Source organism: Tetrao urogallus, assembly GCF_951394365.1.
Source record: "Tetrao urogallus genome assembly, chromosome: 5".
NCBI classification, from domain to species: Eukaryota; Metazoa; Chordata; class Aves; order Galliformes; family Phasianidae; genus Tetrao; species Tetrao urogallus.
The window spans coordinates 33,225,948-33,242,125 of record NC_136818.1 but is presented as its reverse complement, the minus strand read 5'-3'; positions in this window follow the sequence as shown (position 1 = coordinate 33,242,125).

Here is a 16,178-nt window from a genome sequence, read left to right as displayed (position 1 = left end):
TCTGGAACAGCAATCACCTGATATTGCCCAGGGAGTTCATTTACACAGGGATGAAGAGGATGTTGGTGCTGGAGATCAGGTAGATGTGACATCACACCTGATATATCCAAAACGTTTGAATGGAAAGAGATTACCTCATATCATTACTGTGTTTTTTAAAACAAAACCCATCTGAAGACTTGCGCATTTCTAGCTTGGTCTAGCCCAGAATAAAAAAAACATAGGCTTATTGAGTCAGTTGGAAGTATTTTGCAGGCAGGCTTTTTGCTGGATTTTATTATGGCAGTCCACATAAGCCAGGAGAGTTATGTCAGTTTGTAGTAGTGAGGATGCAGTCTGTAGATCCTCACAAAGATTTTTGCTTATGTTTCTTGTATTTTTGTTGACTGGCTTTGGATGCCTCTGACCATTCATCTTGCAGCCAGACTTGTTTTGTAAGATGAAATAAACAAAGGACCTTAGCACTTTCACAAAGCTCTCGAGATTTTACGCAGCAAAAAATTAGGCAATGTTTCAACTGTCTGCAGCATTAGTAAAATGAAGGCAAATATGCCAGAGTACTTTTAATTCTCCCTTATTTCCCAGAGGCAGAGATCTGTTTTATTATAATAGGTATTCCACGTAATTAAAGTTGTCCAAGCTCCATTTCTGTGAGCTAAATAACATGTGCAGATAATTACAGTGTGTTCCCAAGAGAAACAGGCTAACATAAAAACTCCATAATCTGACGGATGCCTGTATGAATGAGTTCAACATTTACAGTAGTTATCATTAGTAGTAATATCTAGTTTATAACGATGCTGTTGAGAACCATAAATGAGGATATCAGAGTCCAGGAGCCAAGCTAATATTGTTTTAAAAAAAAAAAACAAAAAACAAAAAACACACCTTGCGGACAAAAATTGAAATGCTTTTATGCTGTCATGGGGACAAAGGACTACAAAAGACAAAAAAGATTTCTGGCTTTCTTTAGCACTTTCATGGCCTCCTTTCCCATTGTATCTGAATAGCTCCCAGTCGTTATTTTTGTATCAGAACATATGCTGTGTGAGGAGAAAGAAAACGCTACTGACTCTACTTCACAAATGGTGCTGTGACACAGGGACTGGGGCTGAACAACAGTAGAAGCTGTGAGTAGAAGCATGCTATGCTGCAGTGCAAATCTGACTCAGGTGCCATAGCTGTTGAATCGTACTTCTTTTTTGTACCATTCAAATTGCATTCCTCTGAGAAGTCAGATGTGAGCTTCGGTATGAGTTAGTGACAGTCTAAGCCTCTACAGTCTTTACAGAGTAGTAAAAACATCTTTCATGTGACAGAGCAGTCCTGAAATTGTTCAGCTCAAACAGATCTTTTTTTCCAATTTATTTATTTATTTATTTATTTTTTTCACCCAAACTTTCTCATTTTTGTCTGGGTTTCCAACTGAACATGTAAACCTTCAGGACTTCTGTGAAGAATCCTTGGAACGTGGTTTGTTTCTTGAACGTGGTTGTTCACTGTAGCATGTTGGAACCTGATCTGAATATAGGCTTCTTAGATTGCAACGTTAAATAGTAGAAAGTAAACATGAGGGTGCTGTTTGCTCTTTCTTTCAGACAAAATCTCCTTGCCTTCGGTTCTGGCGCTTTTCAACAGTGATTGAAGTCTCTTCTCTCCTCCTGTAGGGTTTGATGTTTGGTTATGCAACGGATGAAACAGAGGAATGTATGCCTCTAACAATTATTCTTGCTCATAAACTGAATGCCAGGTTAGCAGAGCTGAGGCGCAGCGGGGAGCTTCCTTGGCTGAGGCCTGACTCCAAGACACAGGTAAAAGATGCTGTCATTCTGGTTTTTCTCCTTTACCAACAGAGTAGCAATCCAATCAGTTACTGATTGTCCTTGAAAATCATCCCATTTCACTTCTCTAAAACATTATATAATTTTAAAGAAAAAAATAAAAGGCACTCAGAGTGCCAAGGTTGCTACTGAATAAGCTACAATTAGCAGGGGAAGAGTTTCCACTGCTTATGATAGCCTGCTTGACTGTCAGAAAATGGTTAGCTTGCATCAGACTGCCAGAAGCACTTAACTATGTACAAGGGAACAAATGTTTTTTTGTTGTTTATTTCCTTCTCCCTGCTTTGCTCAGGTCACTGTTCAGTACATTCAGGAGAACGGAGCAGTCATACCAGTGCGTGTTCACACCATTGTGATCTCAGTACAACACGATGAAACCATTTCACTGGAGAATATGCGCAAAACCCTGAAGGACTGTGTGATTAAAGCTGTTGTCCCTGCAAAATATTTGGATGAGAAAACTATTTATCACCTTCAGCCTAGTGGACGTTTTGTTATTGGAGGGCCTCAGGTTTGCATTTACTTTGATGCTTCTATCAGCTTGTCATCCCCAGTGTTTGTGTGCCTTAACACAGATGCTCAGCCAGCCCTGCACAACCACTCTTAAGTTGTGAGAAGCAAGCAGACTAGTGGAAGTTCTAACTGTGGCTGCAGGTGGGAGAGGCACTCAGGGTTTTGTGTGCTGTATTCCAAAGTAAGCTTTGAGGGCATGGTTGCATCATTCTCTGTGATGTAACTTCAGCAGATAAGCTGAGTCAAATTAATATCAAACATACAAGCCCAGCTCTGGGTTTCTTAGGTCTGAATCCAACACTGTATGAGACAAACAAACCATTCTCATGGAAAGCATGCCTCAGAAAGAGATGGACAACAGTAGGTTCACATCTTTTACAATGAATGTGATCTTCAGACCTATATAGTTCTGTCCCACACCAGTGAGAGCTGAGGTGCTCATCTGTTCTCAAAAGGTGGTGGATGCCCCATCCCTGGAGGCATTCAAGGCCAGGCTGGATGTGGCTCTGAGCAGCCTGGTCTGCTGGTTGGTGACCCTGCACATAGCAGGGGGTTGGAACCAGATGGCCATTGTGGCCCTTTTCAACCTAGGCCATTCTATGATTCTATGACAGGCTGTTCTCGCGAGAAGGCTAATGTTGCTTTTGCTTTATCTGGACAACATGGGAACTAGGAGGGATAATTTAATCTCACACTTGGATAAGTCAGAAATTTCACACTCTGTAGGACTGGGATTTTTGAGATTAAGGTTTTAAAAACTGTTTCACAGCATGCTCTAAGTTTTTGCCTTTGTCACAGCAAAATTTCAAAGCCCCTTCCTGAAATTAGATTCAAGTTCGCAGCAACTCCAAACAAACTTTTGTGGTTGTTATCATTCAAATTCATTCACCTACTGGAATTTGCCAGAGGTATTTCTGTGGCTCTACGTCTTCACATTAGAACAGGCAGGAAAATGTTGAAGTTAATCATTGTTGCACAGTCTTAGTGTGTAGCTGAATCGATCATATCACTATAATAGTGTATTGTTGATGTTTTAGGCTACAGACAAATGGACTGAACTGTAACAAGGAGAAAAAAAAACCCAACAACATGTACAGCAATCATAGCTACACGCTAAATGACAACCACACATACAAAATCTTGAAGTGTGCACTCAGCTGTACTCATTTAAAAATGTATTATTAGTACTTCTAAGCCAGCCAGCAATCTCTTGTTAGAAACTTTTTTTTTTTTTCTAATGTTTGCACATACAAACACGTATGTTGCAGTGTGTGTTTGCAGCTTTTTGAACCAAGGCTAAGCTTACTTAGTATGGGTCAGTCTGCTTGCATGTCTGCGGCCTTACAATCGCTATCATCAGTGGGCTTGTGCAATTTATGATAGTGTTGTGGCAATAAAAAAAAAAATAAATATTTCCCTTTCTGTTACATCTTCAGCTTTCCAGGTTCCAGTAAGTTTTGTTTTTAACAAAGTAAGCTAAGGAATTCTATCTTCAACTTCACCTCAGTTTATCTAAGGATGTAAACTAAATCTCACTTGGGATTTTCCCATTGTTTCCAAGTCCAGTGATAGCTTGAACTCTGTGCTTGTTTTTACAGGCGTCACAATTTTCCCAACAGCATCACCTGATGGTGATGTGAGGACATTGCAGCTCTCCTTAAAGTCTCTTGCAGGCTGTATTAGCACACTCGCAGCCTCTTGAAAAATAAGTTTTTCTAATTATACTTTTTACCAGTCCATTTCTCTTCCTCTGTAATTTCTGCAGTCAACTCATCATGGCATGTAAGGTGCTCTCACTGCACCAGTCTGTGCTGTCAGAAATTAAGGTTTTAGTCAAATTATAGGAAACCCAAAAGGCTCCTTCATATTAAATTCTTAACAGAGTGGGAAAAATAGTGCCAGAGGTTTTCTTACGTGTGTATGTTTAGTCTTTCTAAGAACAACTCTGGCCTTCCACTTGTTTGCTATGCAAACATTCCAGCAGTTGAATTTCACTAGCATGATATTCTCTACAAAAAGAATTTCAAGCCTGCCCATACAGGTGAAGGCTGAATGTCAGATGATCAAACATTTATTAGGTTTGGGGTCAGACAACTGGTCAGCAAAAGATCCGTAAACTGAGATTGAATAAAAATCCCAAGTACTTGTAAGTATGCAATCAAGATAGCTTTAACCGCCTATTCTTCCATACCCGTTATGTACAGTTCAAATAAACGTACAGATAATGTGAAGCTGGACATGTGTTTCTAGCACATAACTGCCTGACAGTTTGTGTAATGATACTGCATCAGAAATGTTGACTGTCAGCCTCCGTGTAATGGTGTATAAGGTTGCATAGGCATACCTTGCAACAGTAAATAATAATTATATTGCATATTAGTCACACAACTTCAGATTTTGTCCAAAAACATGAAAAACTGGTCTATTTATATGTATATTTTTAACCTAGCATAAAGTCTCTCAGTGGTTCAAATACAGTGTGTACTTTGTGAGAAATACTCCGTATTCAGTTTGAATCTTGTAAACAGGTCACATTTAAACCAAGGTTCCCATGTTGTTCCTACACTTTTGAAACAAGCACTGAATGCTCTAGCTACCTAGGTGTGTTATGTTTTGTCTGATCACCAAACACCATTCACGACAGGGTTGTCTTACGAATCTGCCTTTAAAGAACATTTATAGCCTCTATTGCAACACAGTGAGATGAGTTCACCCCTTCAGCTATCACACAGTAATCCACAACTGATAACTTCCTCATACATTATAGTCTTCTGAAGACTGCATAGCCTTGTTTCAGTTATAATAAAATGCCTTGTAAAGTGGCTCAATTCTTTTACTGATTCAGGGTGATGCTGGTGTTACTGGTCGAAAGATCATTGTGGATACGTATGGTGGTTGGGGAGCCCATGGAGGTGGTGCTTTCTCTGGAAAAGACTACACAAAGGTGGACCGATCAGCTGCATATGCAGCCCGTTGGGTGGCCAAGTCTCTTGTGAAAGCTGGTCTCTGTCGTCGCGTTCTGGTTCAGGTATGGTTTGTTCTTACTGGTGCTCTTCCCTAAAAGCTTGTTCCTTTCCAGCTTTACCTCAAATAAACATCATACAAGACACTGTACTAGAAGCTGTCTTGGTGATGGATTGGGGGAGTAGAAAGACTTCCTGTTAGACACGTTACAGCTCCTTGAAGCTGGCCCTTTTTGCTTAGCTTCCATTTTCTTGACTTTCTTTTCCAGACATTCACTGAGCTTAACTTTGATGCTTACTGTCATGGGGACAAGCATAGGTAACAGGGAAAAAAATTATCCAGAAACTTCTATGTTTACAAAGATTGTTTTCTCTACAAATACAGGTAGTGCCAATACCAGGCATAGTCTTCATAAGAATGGTCTTGAAAAAAATACTTGGATTTCTTCATACTCTTGCCCACTGAAGCACCATGCTTATTTGTTAACTATGGTGTATTTTTTTCCCATAGGTTTCTTACGCCATTGGAGTAGCTCAACCACTCTCAATCTCACTATTCACTTATGGAACCTCCCAAAAAACAGAGAAAGAGCTGCTGGACATCGTGCACAAAAACTTTGATCTGCGGCCTGGAGTCATTGTCAGGTAAGAAAGCAGAAAGATATGGAAACACCTTGATGATCACACCCTAGAACTGCTTTCTTGCAGAACTGTTAGATATTGCAATGTGAGAACGATCCTACTAAGCCAGTTCAGAATTATTCTGTGCACTTCTAAAGAGACCTTTTGTCAGACTGCACAGTTGATAGCTTTGATATAGCACTAGCATGCCATGTATTTTAAAATGACAGATGTTTTCAAGTTTCATATACTTCCAGCCTTTGACCAAATATACTAAATGGAATTGATATGCATAAAGCTATAACATGACGGAAAGCATAGCAACAACAGAACAAAAGCAAAGCACCAGGCTACAGCAAAAGAGAAAATACTGAAACATGACACAAACAGACAGAGGAGGGGGGGAAGGAGGAGAGAGGAGAAAAAAAAAAAAAAAAAAAAAAAAAAAAAAAAAAAAAAAAAAAAAAAAAAAAAAAAAAAAGCAAGCAGCAAGCTACTTACCTTTGCAAAACTTCAAATACATAGGGAGCTCTAACAAGATCCCTTTGCTTCCCCTGCCAACCCTTAAATGAGGTCTGTGAAGGGTGGATCCTGGCTCCAGCCCTTCTGGTCACTCAGCTGCATTGAGCGCACCTGAGCTTCTCTGAGTTGGCCCTGCCTTCACACCAGGTGCTCCGTCACTGTTTCAAGCTGTGACTTAACATTTCTTCTACAATATAAAATATTTTTTTATCTTATTTTGCTATGAAAAAGAAATAGGTTTAATTTTATGAAATGAGTGGAATGTATTTCTCCTTTTCTATTAAAACTCATTATTCTCAATAAAAAGAACATTTCCTGTAGCCCTAAGAAGTTCACATGTATGTTTTGTTGTCAGCTGTATGGTTTGGGTACATTATGCTGAATGTTGCCAGCAGGTCAAGGGAGGTGTTCCCCTGCCTCTACTCTGCCCTGGCAAGATCACATCTGGAGTTCTGTGGTTCTGTGACTCAGTTTACATTTGGACACAATCGCTGATATGTTTACATCTTTAGAATATGCTTCCTAGGTGAAGGTTATGAATTGGATATCTATGTCAAGATTTTATTCATAAATACTATGAATATTATATGGTGATTTTGTTTTTTGTTTTTTGTTTTTTCTAATTATTCACACAGGGATTTGGATCTAAAAAAGCCCATTTACCAGAAGACTGCATGTTATGGTCACTTTGGAAGAAACGAATTCTCATGGGAGGTGCCTAAAAAGCTTGTGTTTTGACCCTTGCCATCTATCTTTAAAAACAAAAAGGAAGAGAAGTTCACTAAGATGAGGATGCTTCCAAAAATCAGATTTGACAGCTTTGTATTTAACCAAAGGAATTTTAGATTTTAAATGGAAAGAAAGGAAAGGATATTTTCTTGGAGATTGATTTTTTTTTTTTTTAGCCCTCGGTGTCCTTCATTATCTAAAATATACAAGACAGAATCTTGTTTTTAATCAACATAAGACAACAAAACACATTGCTGCTCCATTGGTTCCTTTGATAAAGGTCAAGTATGACTCAGGTACTCAAACCAATGGCTGAACCTCAAACCTTTCATGGGCAAAGGAATGGATGACTTTCCCAACTGACTAAGGATCAGCAGATCTCTTACCTCTAATTAGACAATGGGAAATTCTGGGGTCCAATTTCCTTACTGGAGTTAGCACTGCGTACAGCTGGGGGTTGCTTTGATGGGAGAAGGCTGGATATCACATAACTGTATCTTGGCCTCTTTAGTGGAAGATGTTACCAGGTACATAATATTTAAATCTTCTTCACCAAGTATGTGCTGTTACTGTTGTGTTTCAATTACCTATGTTTTTGAAACGTGTTCTCCTATAAAACAATCATACAATAAAAAGCTTTTTCCTACCATGCATGTGAGGGTGTCTCTTCCTGTTTTCTAACATTACAGTATAATAGTCCTCTCCACTTAGCCTTTAATACTCTTGTAGGATTTTTGTTTATTAACGTGATTAAATTTTAATAGCTTTTGGAATTGTGATATGAATTTATATTTCACCACATTCGTGATTATTGTTTAGTCTTTCTCATTAATAGAAACTTGAAAAGATATTAAACTCTTAAGTTTGCCCTTGACAGTATTCTCTAAAGTAATATTTGCTCCCAAATGTTAGGTTTATTGCACAGCGTATTATATTTTATCTAAATTTGAAATAAAATAAAAAATGCAGAGAAATAACTGCAGAACATCAGAAAAACACATATACTACGTGGTTAAAATTTGTACCACTGGCCTATCCAGCAGTCTCTCATCAAAGAACTAACCACTAGATGGCTGTGCGTCCCTCTGCAGCTAAGGGAGCAAGTCTGTGTAGAAAGCATGTCGGCATTTGTGCAGGTACTCAGCTGTTAAATCCGGGTACCTGCACCCTCGCTGCTGCTGATGGTGGCTGCTTTGCCTTGTACCATTTCTGGGTACCTGGTGAGTATGATGGGTTAGTTGTGATTGAAAGTGATGACAAGGATGTTGTTGCTGTGCGATCGCATTATACTGTTCTATAAAGTAAAGAAGTAAGTAAATTGTTTGCAAAGGACCACAAATTAATCCCAGGCTTGTTTAGTTCAGGAGGACGTGGGACCTTTATCCTCTTTATCCTCTGTGAAAAGTTTTGTTTGTTAACAGGCAACAAGGACGAACTTAATGCTACGGTACAAGGTTCACCTGCATATGGCTCCAGGAGTCACTAAACTCTAGTTTTATGCTTTAAACGGCAGCCTGTTAGATAGTCTGCCCTGGACAAGTCCTGCTACCCCATATTTTTCTCCAGATTGACTTTCATTGCAGATTGTCATCCAAACAGATGTTGAGGTGGAGAATTCATGACTGTGATGATTGTTTAAGAAAAGCTGCCATTTATTCTCTTCTTTCGGTCTATCACAAACAAATCTACATCTGCTCAAGCCAGAAGCTTTTCCGCTTTACTCATCATGCTAATGTGCTAGGTGAACTGTGAGTTGAGCAGAGTAAGTAGTAGGTTTGTGTGTAGCATCCTACCTCCTTACATTGTTTATCAATGGCCTTCTTTAGACCCGTGAACATGTTCTGGCAGACAAATACCTTAATGTACAGATGCACCTTAAATAATTGGCAAAAGTGATTTCCTAGCTGCATATTGCTGATCACAGAAGGAACAAGATTGCTGTTTGTGTGTAAGCCTCAAAAACGTAAACTGTTTGGGGCTAGGTCCTATTGGTCTGCCTAGAAACACAAACTTTGGCTTTTTTTGGTATTAAAAAGTTGTTTGGCTAATGAGCTTACAGGAATGTATACAGGATTATTTTTATGATTAAGAAGGCTGTCACCATTCATGCTGACATAGAACTATTTTGTGGAAGTGGGTTACGGTTACCTGCATCCCTTTATCGAGACCTCTCCAAGACAAGGACAAGAAAGCATATTTTGTCAGCACAGCAGAGGCCCTGCCATTGGCTTCACAGCTTCAGGATCTCATAATGGGTTATACTGAAACTAAGAGAAGCAAACAAGGAAGCAAAATAAATACAAAGACACCTGAAAGACTGCTGCATAAATAAATATGTTTTGCAACCTGGCATGAAAGCAGAACATCTATGTCTCAACCAAAACAAATATCTGCAGAAAAAAATTGAACTGTGCTACACAAACAGTAAAAGGAAGAACCATTAAGGAATTTGGTGGTGGTGATATGTATGGAGGGGTTGTTATTTTTTTAAAATGCATGTACGTACCCTAGGATAGGTGATGTAAAGCACAAAATGTGAGCTGTAGGTTGGCTACATACTATCAGAGGCCAAAGAACAGACCTGATGTTTGAGGTGCTGGGATGTGCTGCTGGTGGGCCCCACAGGGTTGGCACAGGCCTGTGCATTCGGTAAGAGGCTGGGCACTGAGACCTGACCCCTGCAAATGGGGCAGTCAGCCAATCACTCCCAGCATGTCAGCAGTATCTGGATTACTGAAACACTCTGCTAGTAAAAGGTAGAAATGATTAAACTTGAGCGGTAATTTTGCTAATTAATTGGCATCTCCTGTGAATGGACTTAAGGGTGTATGAAATTCATGGACCTATTTAAAAAAATGCAAACTACATCTAGAAATACCATGCTACTGATATGGTATGCTTGGAGAATAGGTTCATGTTCTCAGGATTTTGTGGGTTTTTTTTTTTCTGCCTGGGTCTCCACTTTGTTTATTTTGTATTTAATAACCTGAAACGGAAACCATACGGAAACTGGAAGCCTTCCTTACTAAGTAGCTAAACTCTGGATGCTACCAGATAACATTGCACAGCTCCTCGATCCAAATCTATTTAGCCATTATCTGCTGTCCTGAGCTTTCTCTTTCAGAGTGAGATACAAGGCTGAGGTCCTTCAGTACAATTATGTCTTCTAAATGAATGTGCACGTGAGACAGACAGACTAACTCAGGAGAGAGATATAGTAATAGAGTTAGAGAGGAAGAGAGCAAGAGCAGGAAAGCATGTGCTAACCATGTTTACAATACAACAGTAATTAATCCAAAGCCAGCCCATCTCAGTGTGGTAACAAGACCCTCCCCTTATCCTCCTCAAAGCACTCTGCAAATTGCCCAGTGGCTTCCTGGCAGGTTGGGCAATACTGCATCCACACCGGGTGCTGGTGATAGGCACAGTGCAAACAACCAGACACCTATTTACATGTAGCGGTCTGTCTGGTTCCAGCACTTAATCTTCCAGGCTCCACCAGCAGTAGGTAGCCAGCCCCTGATCTCCTGCAGCAAAAATGCTGTTTAGCTCCTGCCCATTCTGGAGAATGCTGTTTTTTGTAATTTTTGCAGGGTTTCTTTCAGGTGAGGTAATATTGTTTTTTGATGTGAATAATAATTACTTAAAAACTGACTATCTTACAGCAAGGAAATATTCTACTTGGGAACACAGCCCTGAGTAGCCACCAATATGCAATTAGATTGCTGACTGTTTGTGCAGCTTAGTCCCACTTAATACCCAGTTGCCTCAGGTATACAAGGCAGCACTAAGACTGCAGCTCAGTGGCACGATTCTCATAAGCAAGTACTGTTATGTGAACTTTGGGGTTTATGTGGGTGCCATAAGGGTTCATTAACCAACTAACTATATACATCTCTGTATGTCTTTCAGATTTGTCTGAAACTGGAGCTTTTGCCAGTCAGAGTGACTGCGACAGTACAACCATAGATAACGTGACTCAGAGCCTTCAGGTAAGAGAACTAAACCAGGGCAGTTACACAGATCCCTTCTGCTGCTGGTTGGGGCAACAGGGCCCTGTGGGGCACGCACATGAAGCAGGATGATCCTGTGGGAGAGCTTTGCTGGTGTCTCCTTCAGCTGCTCTGTGACAGGGGGGATGGAGATTCATGATCCTTGAGGTTCCTTCCAACCTGAGCCATTCTGTGTTTCTGTGATTCTGTGCTCCTGTGCATGACAGCAGGGGAGGAGACGAAAAAGCAAAGTATGAGTGCAGACACTGACCTGCTGTGTCTTTGATCCTACTACTGCTAGTCAAAAAATAGCCTTATAGATGTGTTTTCCAGTTTTACTTTGCTCTGCATACACAAAGGGGCTTGCACATAAACAACCATCTCTTTTATCTCTTGTGCAATGTTTTCAACCCTTAAATAGTGTTAAATAGTTTAATAGTTTAAATGCAAATAAAGCCACTGAAAGCCTCTGCTTTGTGACTTTGTGCCTTACTCTGTGTGGGACAAGTATGTCACAATGGAGTGACCAGCCAGTTAACCTTGGTAGAAATGGTAGAAAGAGCATTTCTTTAATGTATGACCTATGCCCATCACTTCCACTGATGTCTCTGAAAGCTCGGTTACCAGTTGTTGACAAGTGCTGAGGGCTGACACAGAGGGCTGAGCTGGACTTTTTCTTATGTCTAAGTGCACACTAACCGGGGTCTGTTATAGAGATGGCAGTCACCTGAGGAGTTTCCCACAGTTTTTCTCTATCCACACATGCACATACATGTGGAGTGAAAGATACATTCATGCTTACATAGAGCAACAGCTAGATAAAACTACAGATACTTCTTTGTTTACACTTTCACCCTGTCCCTGGAGGTGTTCAAGGCCAGGTTGGATGGGGGCCCTGGGCAGCCTGGTCTAGTATTAAATCGGGAGGTTGGTGGCCTTGCCTGTGATGGGGGGCTGGAGATTCATGATCCTTGAGGTCCCTTCCAACCCGGGCCATTCTGTGATTCTGTGATTGAGATTTCACAAATGCCTATGTTTACTTACACAAAGAGGAACTCTGTGAGACGCTAGCATTCAGAAACAGGAGTAACAAACCAATGTATTATGCAGAAAGGAGGTACATACAACTGTTTACAAAGACGTGTTTTCTCAGTCCCAGTATGAAGAACCCTATCTATTCTTAAGTTTATTCCAAGGCTTTTCCTACTCAATGTATTGGTTTTTCCTTCTAACTCCATAGAAATATTCAACATGCCTTCCTGAAATGGCCAAAAAAGATGGACGAGATTCACTCAATCGCTTTATCTGGATACTGAAAGACAGTCTTACTCTTCTGCAACCTTTGCAAGGCAAATGTGAGACCCCTACTGCAGCCACACTTCTCTTCTTTGGGTGTTGAATGAAGCAGCAGCAAAGATGCCACAGGATATATATATATTTAAACTGCATTCAGCATGAGCTAAGTCCCTGCATTTTTTTAGGGAAAAAATTAAAAAGAAAAGGAATCACAGCAGGAATCTAGAGAGCAAGGATGCTTGCCACTGCATCTGGGAGGCAGGGAAGCCCTGCGGTGGTGCTGGACCTGGGAATGGGCACCTCAGTCTTGTTCTGGGACATGCTTGGGTAGTTCTAACTCCAACAGCACTGAATGTTGATGCTGTGAATGCAAAGGCCCCTTTGACCCACTTCTAAAGCGTAACTTCTGCTGCCAGGCACTTTGTTCTCACAGCAACAAGTGATGGAAAAATTGGGCATTGCCAAAAAAAAAAAAAAAAAAAAAATGCTTTTAAGCAAACAAAAAAGCCTGCTTTGCCCACGTCAGGTAATGGGGAAGTTATCACCTGCACCAGGTCAATTACTATGCGTTTAGTTTGCTTGGGAAGAGACTGGTCTACCCATTTTCACTTCTTTTTTCTTTCTTTTTCTTTCCTTTTTTTAAACTCACGTGAAAGTTTGCAAGCATCTACCTCAGTGCCCGCAGCCTATCGCCCCTAAGAATGGTGGGATAGTGTGCATCACTATTGGCAGCACTGAGTACTGCAAACCCATGTGCAACAAGGTAATAGTCACAGTTCACTGCTACTAGCTTGCTGGCTTTATTCATTAATTTACAGATGCTTATTATGGTGTGGTGCATTATTTCCTCATTATACTTTTTTTTCCCCTTTATGATAGCGAGAAGTTGTAGTGTTTGTATTGATCTTTGCTGGCTGAATGTTTCTTCACTTATGGTTACTGTGATACAGGCTGAATTGTGTTTATCCCATCCCTCTTCCCCAAGGGTTATGATTTCTCATTCCTCAGAAGAAGCAGGCTGTATGAAAGCTGTGGTAGTAGCACTGGGTTCACCTGGACGACTCAGCTGACTGGAGGGCAGACACTGGCTGTCTGTGAATGTGAGTAGCCCTCAAACATCTTAGTATGGGTGTGGGGGACTCAGGGACGGAAAAAAAGGGTGAGAAAGAGGAAAAACCTCGCTGGCACTTGTGAGACTCTGAGAGCTGATGCTGGACTGGCCTCTAGTCTACAGGACCAGAAATCTTGCTTGTTTTAAAACCACCACAAAGGTCTGTGCTGGTGAGCGCTGCTATTTAAGCTTGGACTAGCAAAAAGCACTTGTACCCATTAAGTTTGTGGGATGGTGCATCTTGACACAAATGCTGTGAGGCGCAGTGATTGTGTGACCAGCTGGACTGGCAGCAGCAGCACAAAAGGGCAGTTTATCTTGCAACTGTACCCAAAGTGCCTCAGCAGAACTCGCCACCACCTGCACCACTCGCTGTGTGTACAAACCATAAAAGCCAGCAGCTGTTCCTAGCCAGCAGTATTATCTCATCATGCGGCAGCCCAAGGGTTCTAAGTATGCTTCCACTGCATCCAGCAAGCAGTCTGTGACCCGAAACAGCTGTCTGAATCTGCTATTGCCATAATTTAAAAATAAATATTCATGCACACACATACAGGAAAAGACCAACCTTTCTCCTGTATGTTTAATTATAAGTACTTTACTGTTGACTGCTGTTGTCACTAGAACAGTTTATTTCCTAAGGCTTAAAAAAAAAACAGTTCTGCAGTCACTTTTATTCCAAGTTGAAGCTTCTAGCCTGGAAAATGGGAATGCCAGTGACTGTTTAAAATCAGGATAAACACACCTGGGTTTAGCTGCATAATTCAGCTGTTTTTTCTGGCTTTGATCTTTCCAGCCTCAGAGAAAGCAGTGAGTGGAGCTGAATCTGCCTATTTCCCCAACAACAGCAGCTGTCTGCACACATTAGCCTACAGTGAGCATGAGCAGCTGGACACCTTCCTCAAAGAGCTTGCTAAGCAAGGCATTGACACCTTCAACCACGACAAGGAGGCAGACTGTCTAATATGTGGTTATTAGCAGGAGGGACTAGCAGGCATGGCATGCTTGTACCACAGACCAAGTGGCTGGCTGTGGTTGGATGTGAGTATTTCAACAAGAAAAGCAGAGCAGTAAAATCCCTCCTAAGAGCTATGAACATACAGCTTGTATTTAGTTAAAAGATTTGAGATCACAGTCACCACTTGACCTCAGCTCTTGGGTACAGATGCATACACTAAATCTAGTTGCATAGCTCACAGCAGGGGCATTTCAAAGAATGCAGATTATATTTTTATGCCTTAAATTTGTCTTACCGTAATTATAAGGGAATTACAGCCTCTTAATTGATGCATTCATTAGTTAAGCGCAGTAATTGTTCTCAGAAATCATCTTCTGTAAAGATGGATCATTTTTATGGAGGAAGAGTTATGCTTCTAGTTGCTTTCACAGTTGTCAGTTAATCACTGTTGTTGCTTTGGTGACCATTAAAACTATGCGAGTCACAGCAGCTATGGCTATAGGAAACAACTCTGTGCACGTGCCTGTGTGTTCGGGGGTGAAATCAGACTGTGCGTACAGGTGTTTAGGGAGCTGCGGCTCACAGGAGCTAAGGATATGAAGCTCTGCAGTTTGCTGGGGGAACAACTCAAACATCTTTCCCTTTGTATTTACAAACTTGAGGATGTCCTGCAGAAGTGTATACAATCAGGCACAGTTCAGAGCATTTATAGCACTCTAAAAGTGCCCTGTATTCTTGCTGTAGCTAGATAAAAGAGCAGGAAAAATGCAACATTTCAGCCTGGCACAAAATGTGAGAAATGGGATCACCCTAAATTATCAGAAATTTCCACCATGTCTTCTTAGGTAGAGGTTACTGCAAACTGTAATTGAACTTCAGAGGAGGAATACAAAAGCAGCTGAGATCCAGAATCACAGAATGGCCTGCATTAGAAGGACCTTAAGGATCATGAATTTCCACCCCCCCCCGCCACATGCAGGGCCACCAACCTCCCCATTTAATACCAGACCAGGCTGCCCAGGACCCCATCCAACCTGGCCTTGAACACCTCCAGGGATGGGGCGTCCACAACCTCTCTGGGCAGCTGCATTAGAGTGGAGCTCTAGGGCTTTGGACTGAGCGCAGGGCAGACTGGCTAAGATGCTTTGGTGTCAGTACAACTGTGCTGGGGCATTTCCTGGGCCTAGCCCAAGATATCTGGAGCTCCTGGCTAGTCACCCTCCCTGGTCTCCCTTCCATTACCATATTTCCAAACCCAGTCTACACTGAGGCAGATTTGGCTGTTACCACCACTACCAAAAATATAGCTCATCATCCAAATATGTAGCAACTCAAATATGAACAAAGATATGATCAACTGATTTTTGTAATTTATTCTTGTAATGAAATACAAAATTATTTGTTCCTGCTTCCACTTCCTTCTGCAAGTGCTCCTTCTTTGACATGTCCTTACACATCAGTAATGCCTGTGAGTACACTGGAAACCCAAAGATACAAAGAACTAAGCATAAAGAGCAGAAAGCCCTGGTTTTTGGTCACCTGGCATTTAACATGGGTAAAGACCAGGGACAACATAGCACTGGAAATGCAGTTTATTTGTGGAGCTGTTGCTACAGAGCAGATGTGTATGTG